This window comes from Grammomys surdaster, unplaced genomic scaffold (genome assembly GCF_004785775.1).
Source record: "Grammomys surdaster isolate TR1022 unplaced genomic scaffold, NIH_TR_1.0 267, whole genome shotgun sequence".
Classification (NCBI taxonomy): Eukaryota; Metazoa; Chordata; class Mammalia; order Rodentia; family Muridae; genus Grammomys; species Grammomys surdaster.
Genome location: NW_021604708.1, coordinates 135,964 through 153,504, shown reverse-complemented (window position 1 = coordinate 153,504; position 17,541 = coordinate 135,964).

The following is a 17,541-nucleotide window of genomic DNA, read 5'->3' as shown; positions in this document are numbered from 1 at the left end:
TGTTTAAATTAAATTTATCATGGAATGTTTTATATTTTCCATCTATGGTTACTGAAAGTTTTGTGCGTATTATAATCTTGGCTGGCATCTGTGGTTTCTTATAGTTGGCAGCACCTTTGCCTAAGACTTCTCTCTCATAGAGCCTCCATTGACAAGTGTAATTCTTGTGTGCCTTTTTATGTTAGTTGGTCTTCTCCTTACATCTTTTAATAATCTTTGTTGTGTATGTCTAGTGTTTGGATTATTATGTGGTGTGGGATCTTTCTTTCCTTATATAATCTATTTGATGTTCTGTGTGATTTTTATGGATATGGACATCTCATTATTTAGGTTAGAAGAATATTTTCTTGTGATTTTTTTCTTTTTAAACATTTTCTGGCCCTTGAGCTAATATTCTTTTCCTTCCTATATTTCTATCTTCTATCTTTTTTTTTTTTTTTTTGGCTTAGTCTTTACATAGTGTCCCAAATTTCCTGGATGTGTTGTATCAGATTTTTTTTATTTAATATTTTCCTTGACCAATGTATCAATGCTGTTTGCCTTATTTTCAGTGACTGAGACTTTCTTTTCTATCTCTTGTATGTAGTTGGTACATCTTGCCTTTGTAGTTCCCGTTTGAGTTCCTAAATGATTCTTTTCCAGAATTCCTTCATTTTATTCCTTTATTGCCTCTATTTCCATTTTCAGGTCTTGAATAGCTTTATTTACTTCCTTCAACTGTGTGTTTTTTCTTATATCTTTAAGGGATTTATTAATTTTCTTCAATTGTTAGTTTATGTTTTTATGGATTTTTGTAAGGGATTTATTCATTTTCTTTGTAAGGATCTCTGTCATCTTTATATAGTTGGTTTTAAGATCATTTTCTTGTGCAAATATTCTGGGCCTGATATGATAGGCTTGTTGCCTGTTTTTCTATTATGTTCTTTTATTTACACCTAGGCTTCTGTTTTGGGGGTGATTACAGTTCTAGGTGCTGACTTCCAGGTTTGTTACTGTTGAATTTTGTTGCTTGTTTTCTGTTTTCTCTTCTATTTTCAGAGAGTATGGTTATTGTGTGCTTTGGGGTTTTACTGCCTGCTCTGCTGGTGTGTTCACAGGGAAAGCCTGCTGGGGATGGAAGGCAGGATGCAGTGATGAGTAAGGAGAGGGATGTTAGGAGGGGATAGTCTATGGGATTCAAGAGGCATGGAAAGCTGCAGCTGCTCTTCTGTTGTAGTGCTAGCGACAAGCCTGAGGATACGGTATGTTGGTGAAAAGAGACAGTGGAGAAATCTATGGTCAGACAAGCTGGTATTTTAGCATTTAAGCAAGGGGTGTCCACCTAAATTGGGATGTGGCACACAGAGATAAGTTGAGGGTAGAAAGGATAGGGCAGGGCTAGTCTGTGAGATCCACAGGAGGTGTTGAGAAGGGCGAAGGGAGGCTGCATTAGAGCCTGAGGGATTGAGTTTGCTGTAGAAACAGAGAGCTGGTATTTTACTTTATGATATCAGTGATCATCTATGCCTAAGATCTCTACCTGAAGAGTCCAACAGAGGTCTGATTTATGATCGCATTTTCATCTTCATTTTTTATGGTATAGCTTAAGCAAAACCCATTGCCAGAAGTATTTTTATATCTTACAAACATGCATAAAACCAAAATGTTTATATCAAATTCATTATTGTATTTCTAATTTCTAAATATTGCAAGATCTCTGGCCAACTCCCAAGAAAGCCCCAAGTTTTCTGAGTGTGGTCAGAGGAAGCTTGCTGCACAATCAGGACAAGATTGTACCTGATTATAAATGAAGAAACGAAGTCTACTCTCTTCACCAAAGTCTTTTCATTACTATTGTCCCTGGAGAGTGTAAGGATGCCACCATTCTCTTCTGCAGCATTTATCCTATCCATGGAAACACTCCCATACATTTTCTGGTGAAGCAACTCTCTTTAACATAAAAATCTCCTCAAATGGATGGAAATCATTGTATCCTCTTAAATTGGCCAAACTGCTATAAAAACTGCAGGTCGGGGGCTTCAGGGCTATCATGATTTCCCAGTGCAATTCTATACATGATTCTCTCCATGGAATCAGCCTTCTTTCAAGTGAGCATGCACAGTTTCTGAAACTCAATGCTCTGGTTCAAAACCTCTTTGCCGAGTCTGTAAAATACTTTTACTTCTGTGGCCTCTGATGATGAAAATGACCCTGTTAAATGTGCAGGCTTAGGATTGAACATAAAATCTTGCTCATGGCAATAAGAAGTAGTTAGCAGATTTCACTCATTCATTGCAATTCCATACATTCTTCTATCACAAAGAATACAAAAATACACAATGATCCCAGAACAGGTGATCTGAACAAGGATGATTCAACTCAGACTTTTTATTCTGTCAGTATCGGTAAGTGAAATATTGAGTAGTGGTGAAAGATAGATGTGTGCAGAAAGAGCACTGTATGGTGATCATAACTTCCGTTCAAGACGATCTAATATCCTCTTTTGGCCTCCAAAGACACCTTGACACATGTGATTCAAATATATACATTCAGGTACACTTAAGCACACACTTAAAACAAGTAATCCTTTTTGTAAAATCCTTTCAAACAAAAATAGAAAAAAAAATCATAATTTAGGGCATTGTTTGAAGAAATAAGTTTAATTATCAATTAAATGAAATGAACAATATTATATTTTCAGAAAAAAGAGGCCACGTAAAATTTAGAAAAATTAATCAAGATTTAATACCACTCAAATTTACAGAACACATAAAAGTAAAAAAAAAATACAGTAAAGACACATGCCTACTATTGATTATATCACTATCAGAAGCAAAACTCACTCTTGGGTACGCAGAAGTTTTCAGGTCTCCTGTGACTACAGCTTAGGTGTGAGGCTAGCTTTGGATCTTTGACTTCGGATGTCCTCACCCAGAAAATGCAGTGAATGCTGGTTAAAGCAGAAACTAATGAACTCATTCCTCAGCAGACCTTAATAACTCTGGAGACCTTAGACTAAATTAATGATTTGTACAGTTGTCAAATTGTGAATTATTTTACAGTGAGATCATAGAAATTGCACAATTTCACTGATTAAAGAAATTTGTTTTAGAACCTTAATGACTTCTTTTGCTTCTGAGTGATATTTTGCTTAAAAACCTCTAGTTACTTGTAATTGATAATTTTAAAATTCAGGCACTGTTTCAGTCAATGTGCACTCCTTTAACACCTATCTGTGATAAAGATTATATTTCTGTTTTCATTCTGGTTGGGTTTCACACACCCCACACTTCTAAAACAGTTTAACTAATGTTTCTAAAGGCCGGAGCCTGAGATGAACTTGAAGACGTAGAATCACATTTGATTACTACAAAAATTAGGAACTCTGTAGCAATACTAATTTTCAGATCTGCAAATAAGTAAATATGTGCTATGAATGACTAACTCCGCCTCTGGGTGTAATCTTTTGTTGTGTCCTTAAACACTCAGCTCATTCTAGTCTATTCTAATTGTCCACTGTAGTATTTAATTCTCCTTTCTTTATAATTTAGTCTCATAAATGCAGGGTCAGCATTTATAATATTCATTTCTATTTGGTAAACCAGAGACAAACATATCCCATGGGAAGTTTATTGATGAAAAGAAACAACACTTCTTTATATTGTATGTAACATTTCTAATCTATTTAAGCAAAAAGAGGCTGAATTATTCACTTTAGGTAATCACAAATAACAGTAAAAATATCTCCTCCTGGGCTATTATGTAAAACCCCAGCCACTAACTCTTTAACCTACTGAACTCTTACAGTTACTTGGTGTTGTAAACTCAGTGCCCAAGACTGCTGCTTAAAGCTAGATTTTATAGAAGAAGAATGTGTAGTGTGTCTGAGTAACTTGGAGTATAAACAGGTTTAGGAAGGGCAAACACAGAATCCAGAGGCAACACAATAGACTGACCTTCTCATCAACCCCTCTCCCTCCCCTTCCCTTAGCTAAGTCAAGTCAGGAAAAGCCAGAGCAGCAGCAGAACAATGAGTGAAAAATGACCCTGCAAGCTGCGGATTTGCAATGCCTTATTACTTAGCCATCCCATCTTATGCATCAAAGAGCACAGAGTAAGGGAGACTGTTTCAGCATTGAAGAAGAAAGGGAAGAAGGTGATTTATTGGCAGTTTGAGATCTGGTTACCAGCCTGGAAAACAAGAGCAGATGCATTTGCGTGATTACAAAATGAAATGCCTTTCAAATAACTTAATCTCCAGGAATACTCTAGTATATACATTTGCTTTTAATTCCTTGGGGATAGGCAGCAGAGCGTGAGGTCCTTTGTTTACACACCATATAAGGATAGAAGACACACGGGTCTGCGAGTGCACACGTGTGGGAGCCAAGAGGATTATGGTATTATCCCACTATTGTTTTCTGCACTACAACCACTTCAATCTACAGGAAAATGAAAACAGAAATGGGGCCCAGGAGATTTTTAAGGCACAGGCTGCTCCCATCAAGGTCTGCATTTCTGATGGTGATGGAGCCCAGAAAGCTGTATCCTTTCTTTAGTTTCCATCCCAAACCTCCTGAGAGCACGAAATGGTTTTTGTGGAGGTGAAATCAGCCAAAAGACAGTCATGCCTTTTTTCTCTCAGAAAACTAGAATTCAGCCAAGCAGACATAAAAATATAAAGTTTCCATTACAGTTCAAATGTTCAAAGCCAAGCAGCCTTGGAAGTGTTTATGGTTTATGCTGCATAATAAAGCCTTTAAATGCAGCTGTTCAGACTAAATATGAATTTAGAGAAAGATAGGAAAACTGCTTATCCCTCCCTCATGCTGAGCTTCCCTGGGCTTGGGACAGCAGAGATTTAATTTCTCCATCTGGCATAAAAGAAAGCTGGACCTGCCCCAGCTGAATTTGTCAAAGTGCCTCCAATGTGTCATGTCTACAGGGCCCACTTTTGTGCTGGATGAAATAACCCTAGGCCAGTTGTCAAACGGCTTAGTTTCATCAGGTAGCAGAGGCCATGAAGGTCAGACATGAAAGCCAAGAGACTGGCTTGTAGGGTTACAGTAGGGTCAGGCGAGGTCGAATCATCTTTCCATTGCAAGTGCTGGGCAGTAGGAGTGAGACAGGATTATTAACAAGAGGGATGGCTATTGGCTTTAGGGAAAGGTTTCAAAACTCTTGCCCAAGAAAAGATGGCTATTAGTATCCCCCTGATGGCAGATGAGGAGAGTCGTGCGGAGAGGAGAATGGTTAGGCTAAGAATGCAGGTGTAATGTAGAAAAAAATGAATTCTATCCTGGATCAGGTTCTGGCCCTTAGCATGTTATTCAAGACTTCTGAGCCTGCCCTCTAAAGGATTGCCAACTTTCTCTTAGAAGCCTGAAAGATCAAGTGAGGACCATTATTTAATATATTGTGTGAAAGTCCTTATATCTTCTGAACTTCCTTTCTATTTTAAATAAAGTTGGACTTTACTATTTATGTTTTATTCTTTGTGTATATTGAAAACTGTTGAATAAGAGCCAAAAAAAAAGCTAAGAAAAATGAGCAGGAATGACTATTCCCTCCCTGTACAAGAAAGTATATTCATATATACCCAAATTTAAAGTTATGCATCCTCACACATCCCCAAGGATAATTTAAAGAATAACTAAAATTTAATGAGCTAATGTATTAGAGATATCTAGGGTAATACTGTGTGTGTGTATGTACGTGTGTAAAACAAAGATGGCTAATTAAATTGGTTTATATGGTTTAGTCTAGGTAGACAAACTATGACTGTCTCATATTGGCAAGGTCAGGAATGCAGTACAGTAGTTTCTCATTTCGTTAAACTGTGTGCCTTAGCAGTAGCAATCTGGCACTAAGGACTACAAAGTTCCCAGAAAATCACTGGTTTTCTGTCCAGTGGAATCACTGGGTTCAGGTATCAGTGAGTGAATGCAGCAATATCAGGGTAGAGGAACTTGTCATCAATGTGAAGGCAGAAGGCAGACAAGCAAAAAAAACAAAAACAAAAACAAAACAAAAAAACAATCTTCCTTATTCCTTGTATCTAGGTGCCACTGAAAAGGTACATAACTCATTTAACACGAGTTAACAGACTTCAAATAATCTGAAGAAGAAAGTCTCTCACAGGAGGGACTATCCTTTAGTTGATTCCAGATCCAATCAAATGGACCAAAGAGATTAACTATCATTGCTGGGGGCTTATTAAAGATTAGAGTAAACTTTCATACTTTCCAAGGAAATGTGTTAGAAATAAAACGCCTTTTCTCTGTGGATTGTCTAATAATTTAGAAATTACCAAACTACCTGGGCCTTCATTTAAAGTAATGTTGATAGAGTACTTCCTTAATCTATTAAAGATACTATACAAGACTATAATTAAATCTAGCGAAATTGTTTGAATATAAAATGTCCCACATAGGCTCATATGTTTGAACACATGGTTTCCTGCTTGTATTTCTTTTTCAGAGAAGTTAGAACTTTTAGGAGGTAAGGTAAATCCTTGATGGAAGAAGGAAACCACTAGGGGTAGGCCTTAAAATTTGATAGCCATAATTTTCTATCTACCCTCTGCTTCTTGAAAATTTGTATTGCAATGCTATGCAATATGGTGATTATAAAAAGGCACCTCAAACACCTGCTCCCATTGTCCCTGTCCTGACTCACTGTTGTTGAAGTAATTATTTAAAAATGGCCACTGGTCAAGCCAACTATCTAAGCTGCAGTGGCTCTGCCTAGCTCAATGGCCAGAGGTCACGTGCACTGCAGCTAGAAACAGCCAGCCAGAGACAACAGCTCTGCCACCCACGAGATGCCAGTGTGGGAGATGGCTCCACTAATCTTCCACTCTGTCTCCACAAGGCTGGGCAGTGACCAGATCATCCTGCCATCCACATGGGCCCGGTAGGAAAATGAGACTCTAATGCTTAAATATTATTCAAAGGCTGTATATGTTTGGTAATGCTTAATAACAATATGCCCATACAAAGAGAGTTGTTTCCCAATTAGCTAACTTAAATAGAAGTTGTTACCCTCCACTGCTCTCCATACCTGCATGACTCTCCATTGCTTCTACATCTCTGCTCTCCTTAGCTCTTCCTCTTCCTTTTCCTCTTCTTCTCCTTATTCCTTCCACGTTAGCTCCTCCTACAGACTGTATTTCTTTTTATGCTGTATTTGTATTTGTTTGAAAGATATAAGTAATACAGTTTCTAATGGCCCACTTTCTTTTATCCATTTGGCGTTGTCAAGACTTTTAATTCCCTGTCCAGCTTTGTCTTCTGTAAAGTGGGAATGAAGTGAGCCAACATAAAACTTTGTTCCACATAGTACACCATTTCATGAACACTAGTACACCTTTGAGCTTTATTATGGAGAGTTTCAAGCCTTACATTGCTACCTGTGACTGCCAAACCCAAGTCAAGTAGTAGAAGCACAATATGGTATTGTCACAGCATTTGACTGAAAGATAATGTCATAAAGATAGTCCTAATGTCATAAATTAATATTCTAAGTAGAATGTTAATTATGGTAGTTAGGGAACACTTTCTAGATGTTTACAAAGTTATCATGAAAATAAGAATGCGTGCTTTCTGTGTTGTGTGTGTCAAAGTCTTTCTTCCATAACATAACCATTGGAGTCCAGTTATTATTTGTTAGAGTTACAAATAATTAAATGAGTTTAAAACTGTGTGTGGTATGGAAAAGGGGAATCTACTGTTGGCAGCTACCTGATGAAAAAAAAACTTCCCTAGAACTAAGGTACTCTTACTTTCCTTAACATAAGAATGCGTGTATTTCTTAAAGGAAAGGTTCCTGCTTCTTAAAACTGCATTGTCTGTATAATTATATTTTTCTGGCTTTTCAACTAGAGTCTTTAGCCTATTGAATCTATGCTTCAGTAACACAAGGTATTTTAATTGATATGTTAATTTTTTAATTTATAAATACTTATGTACTCATTTATTTTTAATCTAAAATGCATGAAAAAGTATATAAGGTATATAAAAATGGATAATATATGGTGTTACAGTAATTAATTATAAGAACTGATTTAATGTTATTTAAAAATAAATAATAAGTGTTTAAACATAAAGATGGACAATATAAAGCATATGATTATCATAAATTTGTTACATACAGATAGACTTTCTTCTGGTTGTTTTCATAGGAAATAAAAAGCATACAGTATATTTATGAGTTTATGACTAACGCCCTTTTGTTCTAAACTGTAAGAAATTGTGGACAGAATGAAGAAGATTTTGAGAATGGACCTCTGGCAGTTTTTAAATCCCTCTGCAGCTGTAGGGAACAGGAAATAGCAAGCAGGCAGCTTCCTGTCATGTTAAATCTCTTTCATAAGTCTTGGGCCTTTAATCATACTCCTTGTGTAGGCTTGGGAAATTGGGAATCCCCATGCTCCTGGGCATGTCTTATGAGGAGGAGTCATCATGGCCCAAAAGCAGCCAGTGTTTAGACTCCTAGGCTTGTGACATCAGATGCTTTTGGTCCTAAAGATCTCGCAGATCTCTGAAATTCTCCTATGGACAATAGTCTACAGTTTCGCTTTGTTGGTCTTTATAGACTTCTATATTTTTTTGAGTCTCAGCTCTCTATCTATTGTTCCTGCCCTTTGCCAATCTTTAACTGTCCCCCTGAATTGTCTACAGATATCAGACAGTTTCCCTGTCACATCTGTAGCTTGGCTTGCTGACTGTTAAGCTGTCACTAGCACTAATGTTCTCTTGCTTCTAACACTATTACCACTTGGCTATCCCTTCTACTTCATTCTCTTGCTACCAGCTCAATCTAAGATATACAACTTACCAAGAAAAGAACACCTGAGATAAATATTTCATTGGGTTCTACACTTCAAAATGAGTGGAAGCAGAACAAGAGGACACTGCCCCATTTATTCATCAAGGAAGCGTGAATAACCAATTATATAGGGAGAAGGGGATATTTACACCAATCCCAAGAATGCATGCATTCAGGTGAGGGTTCATATTTGTAGCAATCACAGAAAACTTTGTGTGCCAGGAAAGTTTGTAGTTTTACAAACCACAGCAAACCTCAGGTAATTGAAGGTTTCTGTTTACAACAATCTTTACAATGTCCCTTTGGCACTAGATAAAACAGTCCTTAGGCTCCTGAAGGAAGTGCTTCTTCTGTCCTTTATGGAAATGGTTGCAGGGTCATTTAGAGTTCATTGAGGCTTGTGATAGTCAGAAGTCTGCTATAAACTGTTTGAGCAGTCTCATTTATGACACCACCTTTGGAGTCAAAATGATCAGTTGTGAGTTTCGTGAGTTTTCTCAAAGCATCCGTGGGTGCTCAAAATGATCAGTGTTCAGGAGAGTCTGTTGTTCTGCTTGGTGAACAGTCCTTTGGCTCAAAAGAGTCAAAGAAGTAAAAAGATTTCTAGTCAGGAAATCAAATTCCTCTTGACCCACCTTCTTTGCCCATTAATTGGAGAATAAACATCAAAAGCTATGCTTCCAAAATGACAACTTCTATCCACACACCACCCAAAATGGTAATATCATAGATAGGAAGCTATTGAAGAGAATTCTTAAAAATTGTGATAAGGATGCTGAAATGTAGCTCTCCTTGACTGATGGTTTCTGGCTAGGGTGTAGGTGATAAAGAACTCAGTTTTCTTTAAGGGGACTGGCCACTGAGAGGTTGACCATATTCTACTGAGTATGTAGGCAACAAAAAAGGACTTGTTTTTTGTTTGTTTGTTTGTTTGTTTTTTCCTGGGGGAGAAGGGTGTCACAAGGGTAGGTGAGGCAAACCTGGGAAGCCTGGAAAGTGAGTATGATTGGGGTACGTTATGTGAAATTCCCAAAATAATTTATAAAAGCATTATGTTGGAAAAAATTGAGCAGCTTAAAGAGCAGTATGTTTAACAGTAGCAGACCATATTAAATGTAGAGAGGTTTAAGAATGCTAAACATCTGCCCTATTTCCTAGAGAGAGATGTCTCCTCTTCCTCTATCTCATGTACATACAAATGCAATTTTGTGTTGGCCCCTTTTATACATACAGTAAAATATTTACCATTGCTTCAAGTGTATGTTTTATCATGTGACTATTATCTGTGAAATAAAACTTTCAAAATTATGTAAACATAAAAAGTGAATTATTGACTAACCAAAAATTTTTACCCTGTTTCCATAGGGAGGGTGAATCCTCTGTATGATTACATGCTATAGTCTGCATAGCTTACATTATGTGACAAAGATGCTCTAAAGCAGACTATAGAGTAGCCATGTTCTCTCACATACTCTGTGGCTCCTGTCCTATCCCTCTTATTTCCTTTTCTGGAAAGATAACAGACCTTTCCTGGCCAGGTGATTGCTCATCCTTCTGGTACTTTGGGCAGAAAACCAAATATATGTTACTAAACATGAGTAGGAATTGAAATTAGAACTGAAGTCATCTTAATAGCCTCATGCCTTTTCTCAAAATAAGCTACTTAAAGATACAATAAACACACATATAAACAAACTCTGCTTCTTGCCGTATTCCATCCATTTGCTTTGAATGTAACTTTCTACCAAAGACATGGAAATAAGTGGTCTGTGTTAAAGTCACTAGAGTCATTTTTCCATGCCTAAAAGTGTGCCATTGTGATCTGTGTAGGGACACACACCATCCTGTGTAATATTGCTGTAAAGGAGAGTGCATTTAACAAGCTCCAAGAGTCAACAGTGGCCAGAGACCATTTTCCTACATTGCTACCTAAGATTTTCATTATACTTTTTAAATCTCTGAAAGAAAAAGAACTTCCCTGTAGGGTTTTTGTCATGTCCAGGTGGTCCCTGCTTGGAATGACTCTTACTGGAGTGACCTCAAAGATGCAAATCTAGAATGGTATGTCCTTTTCTTGAGCAGAATGCTTCCTGTTATACAGCCATTCTGTGCTGTCTAGAACCCCTAGAGTGACGTTCGGATCCTTATCTAAGAATTCCCAGATGTCACAACTCTTTGCAGAGCCAGATGATATGACTCAGATCCTACTCTTCTGCCCAGAAGCTGAATTCCAGGTGTCCCAGGCATTTCCTCTGTTGGCTGCAGACTATGAAGCAGGATTCCGTTATCAATATCTCTAAGCCTAGTAATATTTAACTAGCTACTTTACAAAAGCACAGATACTTTAGAAAGACTAGACATATGAGAAACTTTCTGTTCTGCTAACAAAATTCATATGAGTTTATGTGCAGTGAAATTTCAAGCTAGCATAGATTCATGCACCTCTCATAAAAACCTCTTTAAAAAAAACTCTGACATTTTCATCTATAGAAGAGAATAATATAGTAACGTAAATTTCTACATAAATAAAGAAAAATATTGTGAACAATTGACCACTGTCTTAAACCTGTGGAAAAGAATGGAGGCTTTCCTTAACATTTCAGTGTCCCATGGACTACAAAGTCTCCTGAAAATTTCCACATAGTCAAACATGTGTTCCTAAGTTTTTATTTTTATTTCCTCTGAAAAAATAAAGTTTGGAGTCCTAAAGAAATGCTAAAATTACATGGAAAAATTTACCATTATAATCATTTCTTTAATTGCTACAATACTATATGACAAATCACCTTAAAATATGTGGTTTTAAAGAGTAAGGGTTAGGTTTTGATCATGTCACCAGGTCAGTGATTTTGATGGGCTCAGTTGGGCTTGACTATATAGTCCTGGTTTTAGCTAGGCTCACTTACCTTCTTGAGATATTTACCCAACAGTGCCTAAAAAAGACAGCTTCAGCCAAGACAACTGAGGCCTTTTGACTTCTAGGCATTTGGCTTTCTTCAGCAGGCTAAGTTGACTTTGCAATCTTGGCCTTTTAGGTGAAGCAAGAGACAACCAGAAAAACCTGAGGTTGCCTTTGTTTGAGTGACAGGTTGTTGTCTATTATGTAGGTTGTGTTTATGCTCAACTGCTAACATATATTTACTAGTACAATTTTGAATGAATCTCAGATTGTTGGGGACGGAAGGCAAACTGTGACATCTTATGGCTGGTAGGCTTCAAAGAAGAGAGGACAGAACCACAGTTATTAATATGATTATTTTAATGCAGCATCAGATTTCCATGTGGCAATATCAGCGGTAATAACCCAGATGAACAAGACGATTCCTGTTTCGAGGTGTAATTGGGTTTAGTTCTCTAAAATATCTCAGAAGATAAAACAATTATTATTCCTTGACTATTTACAAAATTCCTAACTGAGGCCCTTATCACATAAAGCAGATTATATAGAGCTAAGCATGCAAAATCGATGAATATAAATTGTACATAACTTAGGAATATTTATAAGAAAATTTAAAACCCAAAGAAAAGAGAACATGTACATGTTTCATGCTAGGTCTGATAGCCATGTGGACAATTTGGTCAAGGGTTCTGAGCTATGGAACTACGATTGTGCCCTGTAGAGAGTGAGGTAGTCAAAAGAGAGAGAGACTTAGAGACTAATGCCCCTTTCTTTGGCTAAATATTAGAAGAGAGATCCTAAGATAATAGATCCCACAACCAGGCAGATGATATACAGCTTTTGGGAGGCACAGGTGGCAAGGGTACCATCAAATGTGTGAGTCAAGACCAATCCCAAGTTCCAGGTCAGAATCCCAATCAAAAGTGATGGGGGACCCCTAAGAACACCCCATTGGAGGAAGGGAAATACTGAACAGACCAGCCAAAGGAAGGTCTTGCCTCCCAGGAAGAGACTTCACAGTCCTGAAAGCTTAGCTCATTGTTAATTTTACATGCCTATTTCCAGACTGTGTTTCATTCTTGTCTATAAAAGGGTAATGGCTGTGGGGGTAGGGGATGGGGGAGAGAAGCTGGGGCTTTTTCTTCCCATTTAGCTAAATTGTAAATAAATCCATCTTCTTTCACTAATTCTGAGTCTTAACTTTCTTTTAATAGGAAACTGAGGCAGATTTCTCGACCTAACAGCCTGCCTTGATTAGACAAAGAATATAAGCTGGTGGTTTACTACAAACCAGGGGGAAAGACCTCAGGTTGATGTTCACTTCCTCTATGCACAACTCTTCACGAGATGGCTTCTGCCTTTGTTTACAGTGTAGGCATCACAGAATGAGGAGCTTATGACCCCTGATGAGCAAGCAGGGACAAAAGTGCTCTTTAAGTCTGGCTGTTTTCTCTCAGGCCAAGCTGCTGTATTTAAGGAAACCATGACCCAAATTCATCAATAGCACAGGAAAGAATGAGACTGACAGCACATTAATAGAGCAGGTTTAAGTGGAAAAATTAAAAGGTTTTCCTTCATAGCCTGAGGCAGAATACCTTCATTTGTAGGCTCCCGCCTTTCCAGTGTTCTCCTCCCTCCCCAGAGCTTGTGTATGCATGCGTACGTGTGTGCCTGTGTGTGCCTGTGTGTGTGTGTGTGTGTGTGTGTATTATGTTTATTTAATATTGAGCAGAAGCACCTTGTCTTGTGAAGTAATCATTCAACCCCTGAGGTATATTCCCAACCATTTCACTACCTTATTTTGACTCACTCTGTTCATATAGGTCTTGAATATTCCCAGTCATTTTGCTGGGTGCTTGTTTATTTGTTTGGTTGTTTTGTTGTTTTCATTGTTTTCTTTCCACACAGTCTCACTAAGATACTTGGGCTGACCTTGAACTCAGATTGGTCTAAAATCTGTGTTCTCTCTGCCTGAGTCTCTTGAGTAACTGGAGTTGTATGCCCAGCTCTCTGTCCCAGGCTCCAATTAGCTAAGGGTAAAGGCTTATACTTGAAAAGATAACAGTGGGGAAGTTAAAATAAGGAGACAAAGAAGTCAGTCAGACAGTGCTATCAGCTTATTGTAGCCATGAAGCTAAACTCACAGTGAGGCTTGATAACCAGGACAAGGGAGAATATTTCCAAAAGCAACTTGGATCAGTGTGCTGCAATTAAAATCAAAATTAAGAACTTGAAACAAAATGTTCCTTTCATTTAAAGTTCTTCTGGACTAGGAGTTAGTGAGGTTTCAGACATTGGTAATTGTTATATAACTGTAAGATTGAGTCCCCAGAATGCATGTAAAGTAGGCACAATGCTCTGTGTCTGAAATCCCAGCTCTCCTTTAACAAGATGGAAGGTGTAAATAATGGAACCACTGAAGGCTCATAGACTACTCAGTGGGACTTATACAGTAGAGAAAGCAACAGAGTGAACATATGTCATACAAGGCAGAAGATGAGGCACTGACACCTGAAGTTGTTTACACACACACACACACACACACACACACACACACACACATTTATCGTTTTTTGTATTTGTTCAGTTCAAAGTTTACTATTTAAGGCCACTTCATGAAGTTATTAACTTCTTGCACAAGTCTCTGTCACTCAGTCCTTCCAACAAAAGTCCCATTGTTCTCTTCCTTTGTGATGTATATATGTATTTATTACTTCCTCTGGATTGTTTAATGCTTGAGAAGAGATTCCCAAGTTCAGTTTTGTTCTATGTTTACATCCTGCCAAGTTTCTGGCTCTCGATAAATATGTAAGAAATAAAAGGAAATATGTAGGCAAACACTTTAGTGGGAAAATGTGTGTTAGCATCAGAGATAAAAAGGAAAATACAAGGACTTTCAAACTCAAAACCTTCTTCATTGAGAAGTTTTAGAAAATTCATCTTTAAACATGACAGACAATATAAACTATGTGTTTTTATGTTCCCATACTGGATACTCAATGCATGAATGTTTCAGAACACAGATACAAACACATTTCATGTTTTTATTAGCAAGAACCAGAGAAAATCAATGTCAGGGACTTATCAAACAAACACAGGTCCTCCCCCAGGATAAGCTGCTTTCCACCAAATTTTCAATTAGAGAGGAGGATGAAAGGGAAGATACACATTACATCCTCAATCCAAGTCAGCTGATCCAAAAATCAAAGGCTTCACTAGGCATGTTGCAAGTGTTTAATATTTTCTGGAGCCAATTTAGATGTGCATACATTCCCTCCTAACTGCCTACATGCTGATGTTATGGTACCTTCTGGAATGCACAAAATGAACTCACTGCCATCTTGCTTACTAATGAATTTATTCTGTTTTAGTTATAACTCCAAAACATAAAAGGGTCTTCATTCACTTCTATTAATTGGATGTATATGTAATGTGGGAGTTATCTTCTTAAATTCATAATAGAATTGAAAATTGCTTGAGGAAAGAAGCTGTGATGTTTTCTTGTCAAGGCTATACACAAAAGGACATATTCCATAGCCCCAGATGAAGGATTTAATTATCGGGTTGTGTGCCACACATTAACTGCATTCAGCCCAGTGGGGCAGAGCTGTCAATACCTAATGGATAATTCTACAAGTATCAAATGTCAGTGTAAATGCTACCGTTCTCAAAGGAACACACTTAACTAGAAAAGGAAAATCTTTCTCATGGTAGAACCAGAAATACCATGGTGCCACCAGGAATGCCATCAATAGAGAAATCAGGGTGACGTTTAGATGTGCAGGATATGCGGCAATTATTTACTTAGATTGCAATGTTATTGCATTTAATGTGAAAATGCTGAAAGTAGGTCCAAAGAGGAAATTAATGTGACCTGAAAGCAGGCAATGAGAGTAAGACTGAAGGGTGAAGGGCAGACTGTAGGATTTGAAGGACAGCATATATCCAACATAATGACCAGATGAGCATGGATGTTTCAGTATCAGTAGGAACAATTGAGTTCGTGATTATTTCCAAGTTTTGGATGTGTATATAACATAAAAGCAAGGGCAGATGTAGGGGGTAAAAGTCAGTGATAATTTTTCAGTGCAGTAGATTTGTCATGTGGAAGAGTCTGATCGTAGAGAGATAGTTGAAAGATAAAAACACTCCAAAAGCTAAGGAAATAATTAGGGACTAAAGGTGTATTAAGGGCTGAAAATGTTGCCATAGTAGTGCATGGGATTGGGGAGAGAGTAACTAAGTCTAAATCAAAGTACCAACATCTAATGGGTAAATGAAGGAAGAGGTGTTATGAGATAATGGAGAAAGTGTGGCTGAGATTCACAAATGTATCCAGAAAGAATTATGTCATAGACATTTGGACAGGATAGATTCTTATAGAACGTGCTTCTCACAACGATGCCATGGAATTTCAGAGAGTGCTTGTAGAATTCAGAGTATCAGACATCATTGTGCATTTGTCCTTGATCGTTATTTGTAAAGTGAATTCAATTGCCTTAGGACTTTGGTTTTCTCACATAGAAAATTTTAGTTTGCTGGCCATTTCCATTTACGATACATTGAATTAAATATATTGATCATGAGGACAGTTTCTTGTCTTTCTATATTTAATAGTACTTAACATATAACAAAAATGATAGAAACTATATAACATTTAACCATGACAATTCCTATAGAAGTAACGTTAGAGTGTCAGAAACTTTGTATCTTCATTAGATGACAAGGAATTCTTAAGCTATATTAGATTTTAGTATCTGTTAATTGCTAGAGATATGGCTGTGGGTGTGTATACATGTACACATATGCATATACTCATATGCTTACATATATGAAAGAGAAAAGGTTTCCAGGTTCATTTATCCATTCATTCTACTTTAACTCTAGTCCATCCTCCCTATCAGGCAAAAGTACATCTGGCAGGTCTGGACAAGCTGAAATTGCCTAGCTTCCTCTTCACTAACAGTTTATTCCAAGTTATCTATATTTTTGCCACTCCAAGTCTTAAGGCCTCGCAGCTTAGGTAACAAAAATTTCGCTGGGAAGGTGAAAAGCAGAGGACATAGACTACATTTACCCTGTGTCACTGCAGTCAGGTACTGGGCTTTAAGAAAGCATCGCTACACCATTCAGGGGGTGAGAAAATGCAGCCAAGGCTGAAGGCAGGGTGCCCAAGCTGGCAGGCATCTTGTTGCTGCTGGATTACTGCACAGTGGAGTTCAGAATGAAGGATAGGGGGTGATCAACAGGCCCTCAAAGAGGCCAAGACTGGAGACTCCCAAACTCCTAGACATCTAGGTTCCACTGGCTTACAAGGAATTGGAATTGAAGTTGAGTGGGGTGCCTGCAGGGCTTGGGCTGAGGATGAGCCCATGCTGGAGGAATGGAAGCTCCAACTTAGCTCATCAGCAAAAGTCTTTAGCTTGGCTAGCTGAGATTGTCATAGAGCACAGAGGGGCCCTCTGCAGGAGATTTAGGCTGACACTTGGTAGTCGAAGTCTTTCTCCATGTTCCCCATGGTAGTTCTTGATGAAAGAGACAGTGCATGTTTATCCATACCATTTATTGACTGTTCAGTGTTGAAAGCAATGCATACAACATTCTCAGAGTAGACTAGAGATTAAATGCCTTTTGTAGGGTGGAAAGCTTGGGAAGGGAAGCTTATTGGCTAAACCCTCAGGGCCTTTAGATACCTCATTAGCATGGAGAACTCTGTTTTGTGTTACATGACCACAGGTCATATTTCCTATATGGGAAGTGTGGCATGTGTTCCCAGCCAGGAATCTGGCAGGGAGCAGGGAGCAGGGAGCAGGGAGCAGGGAGCAGGGAGCAGG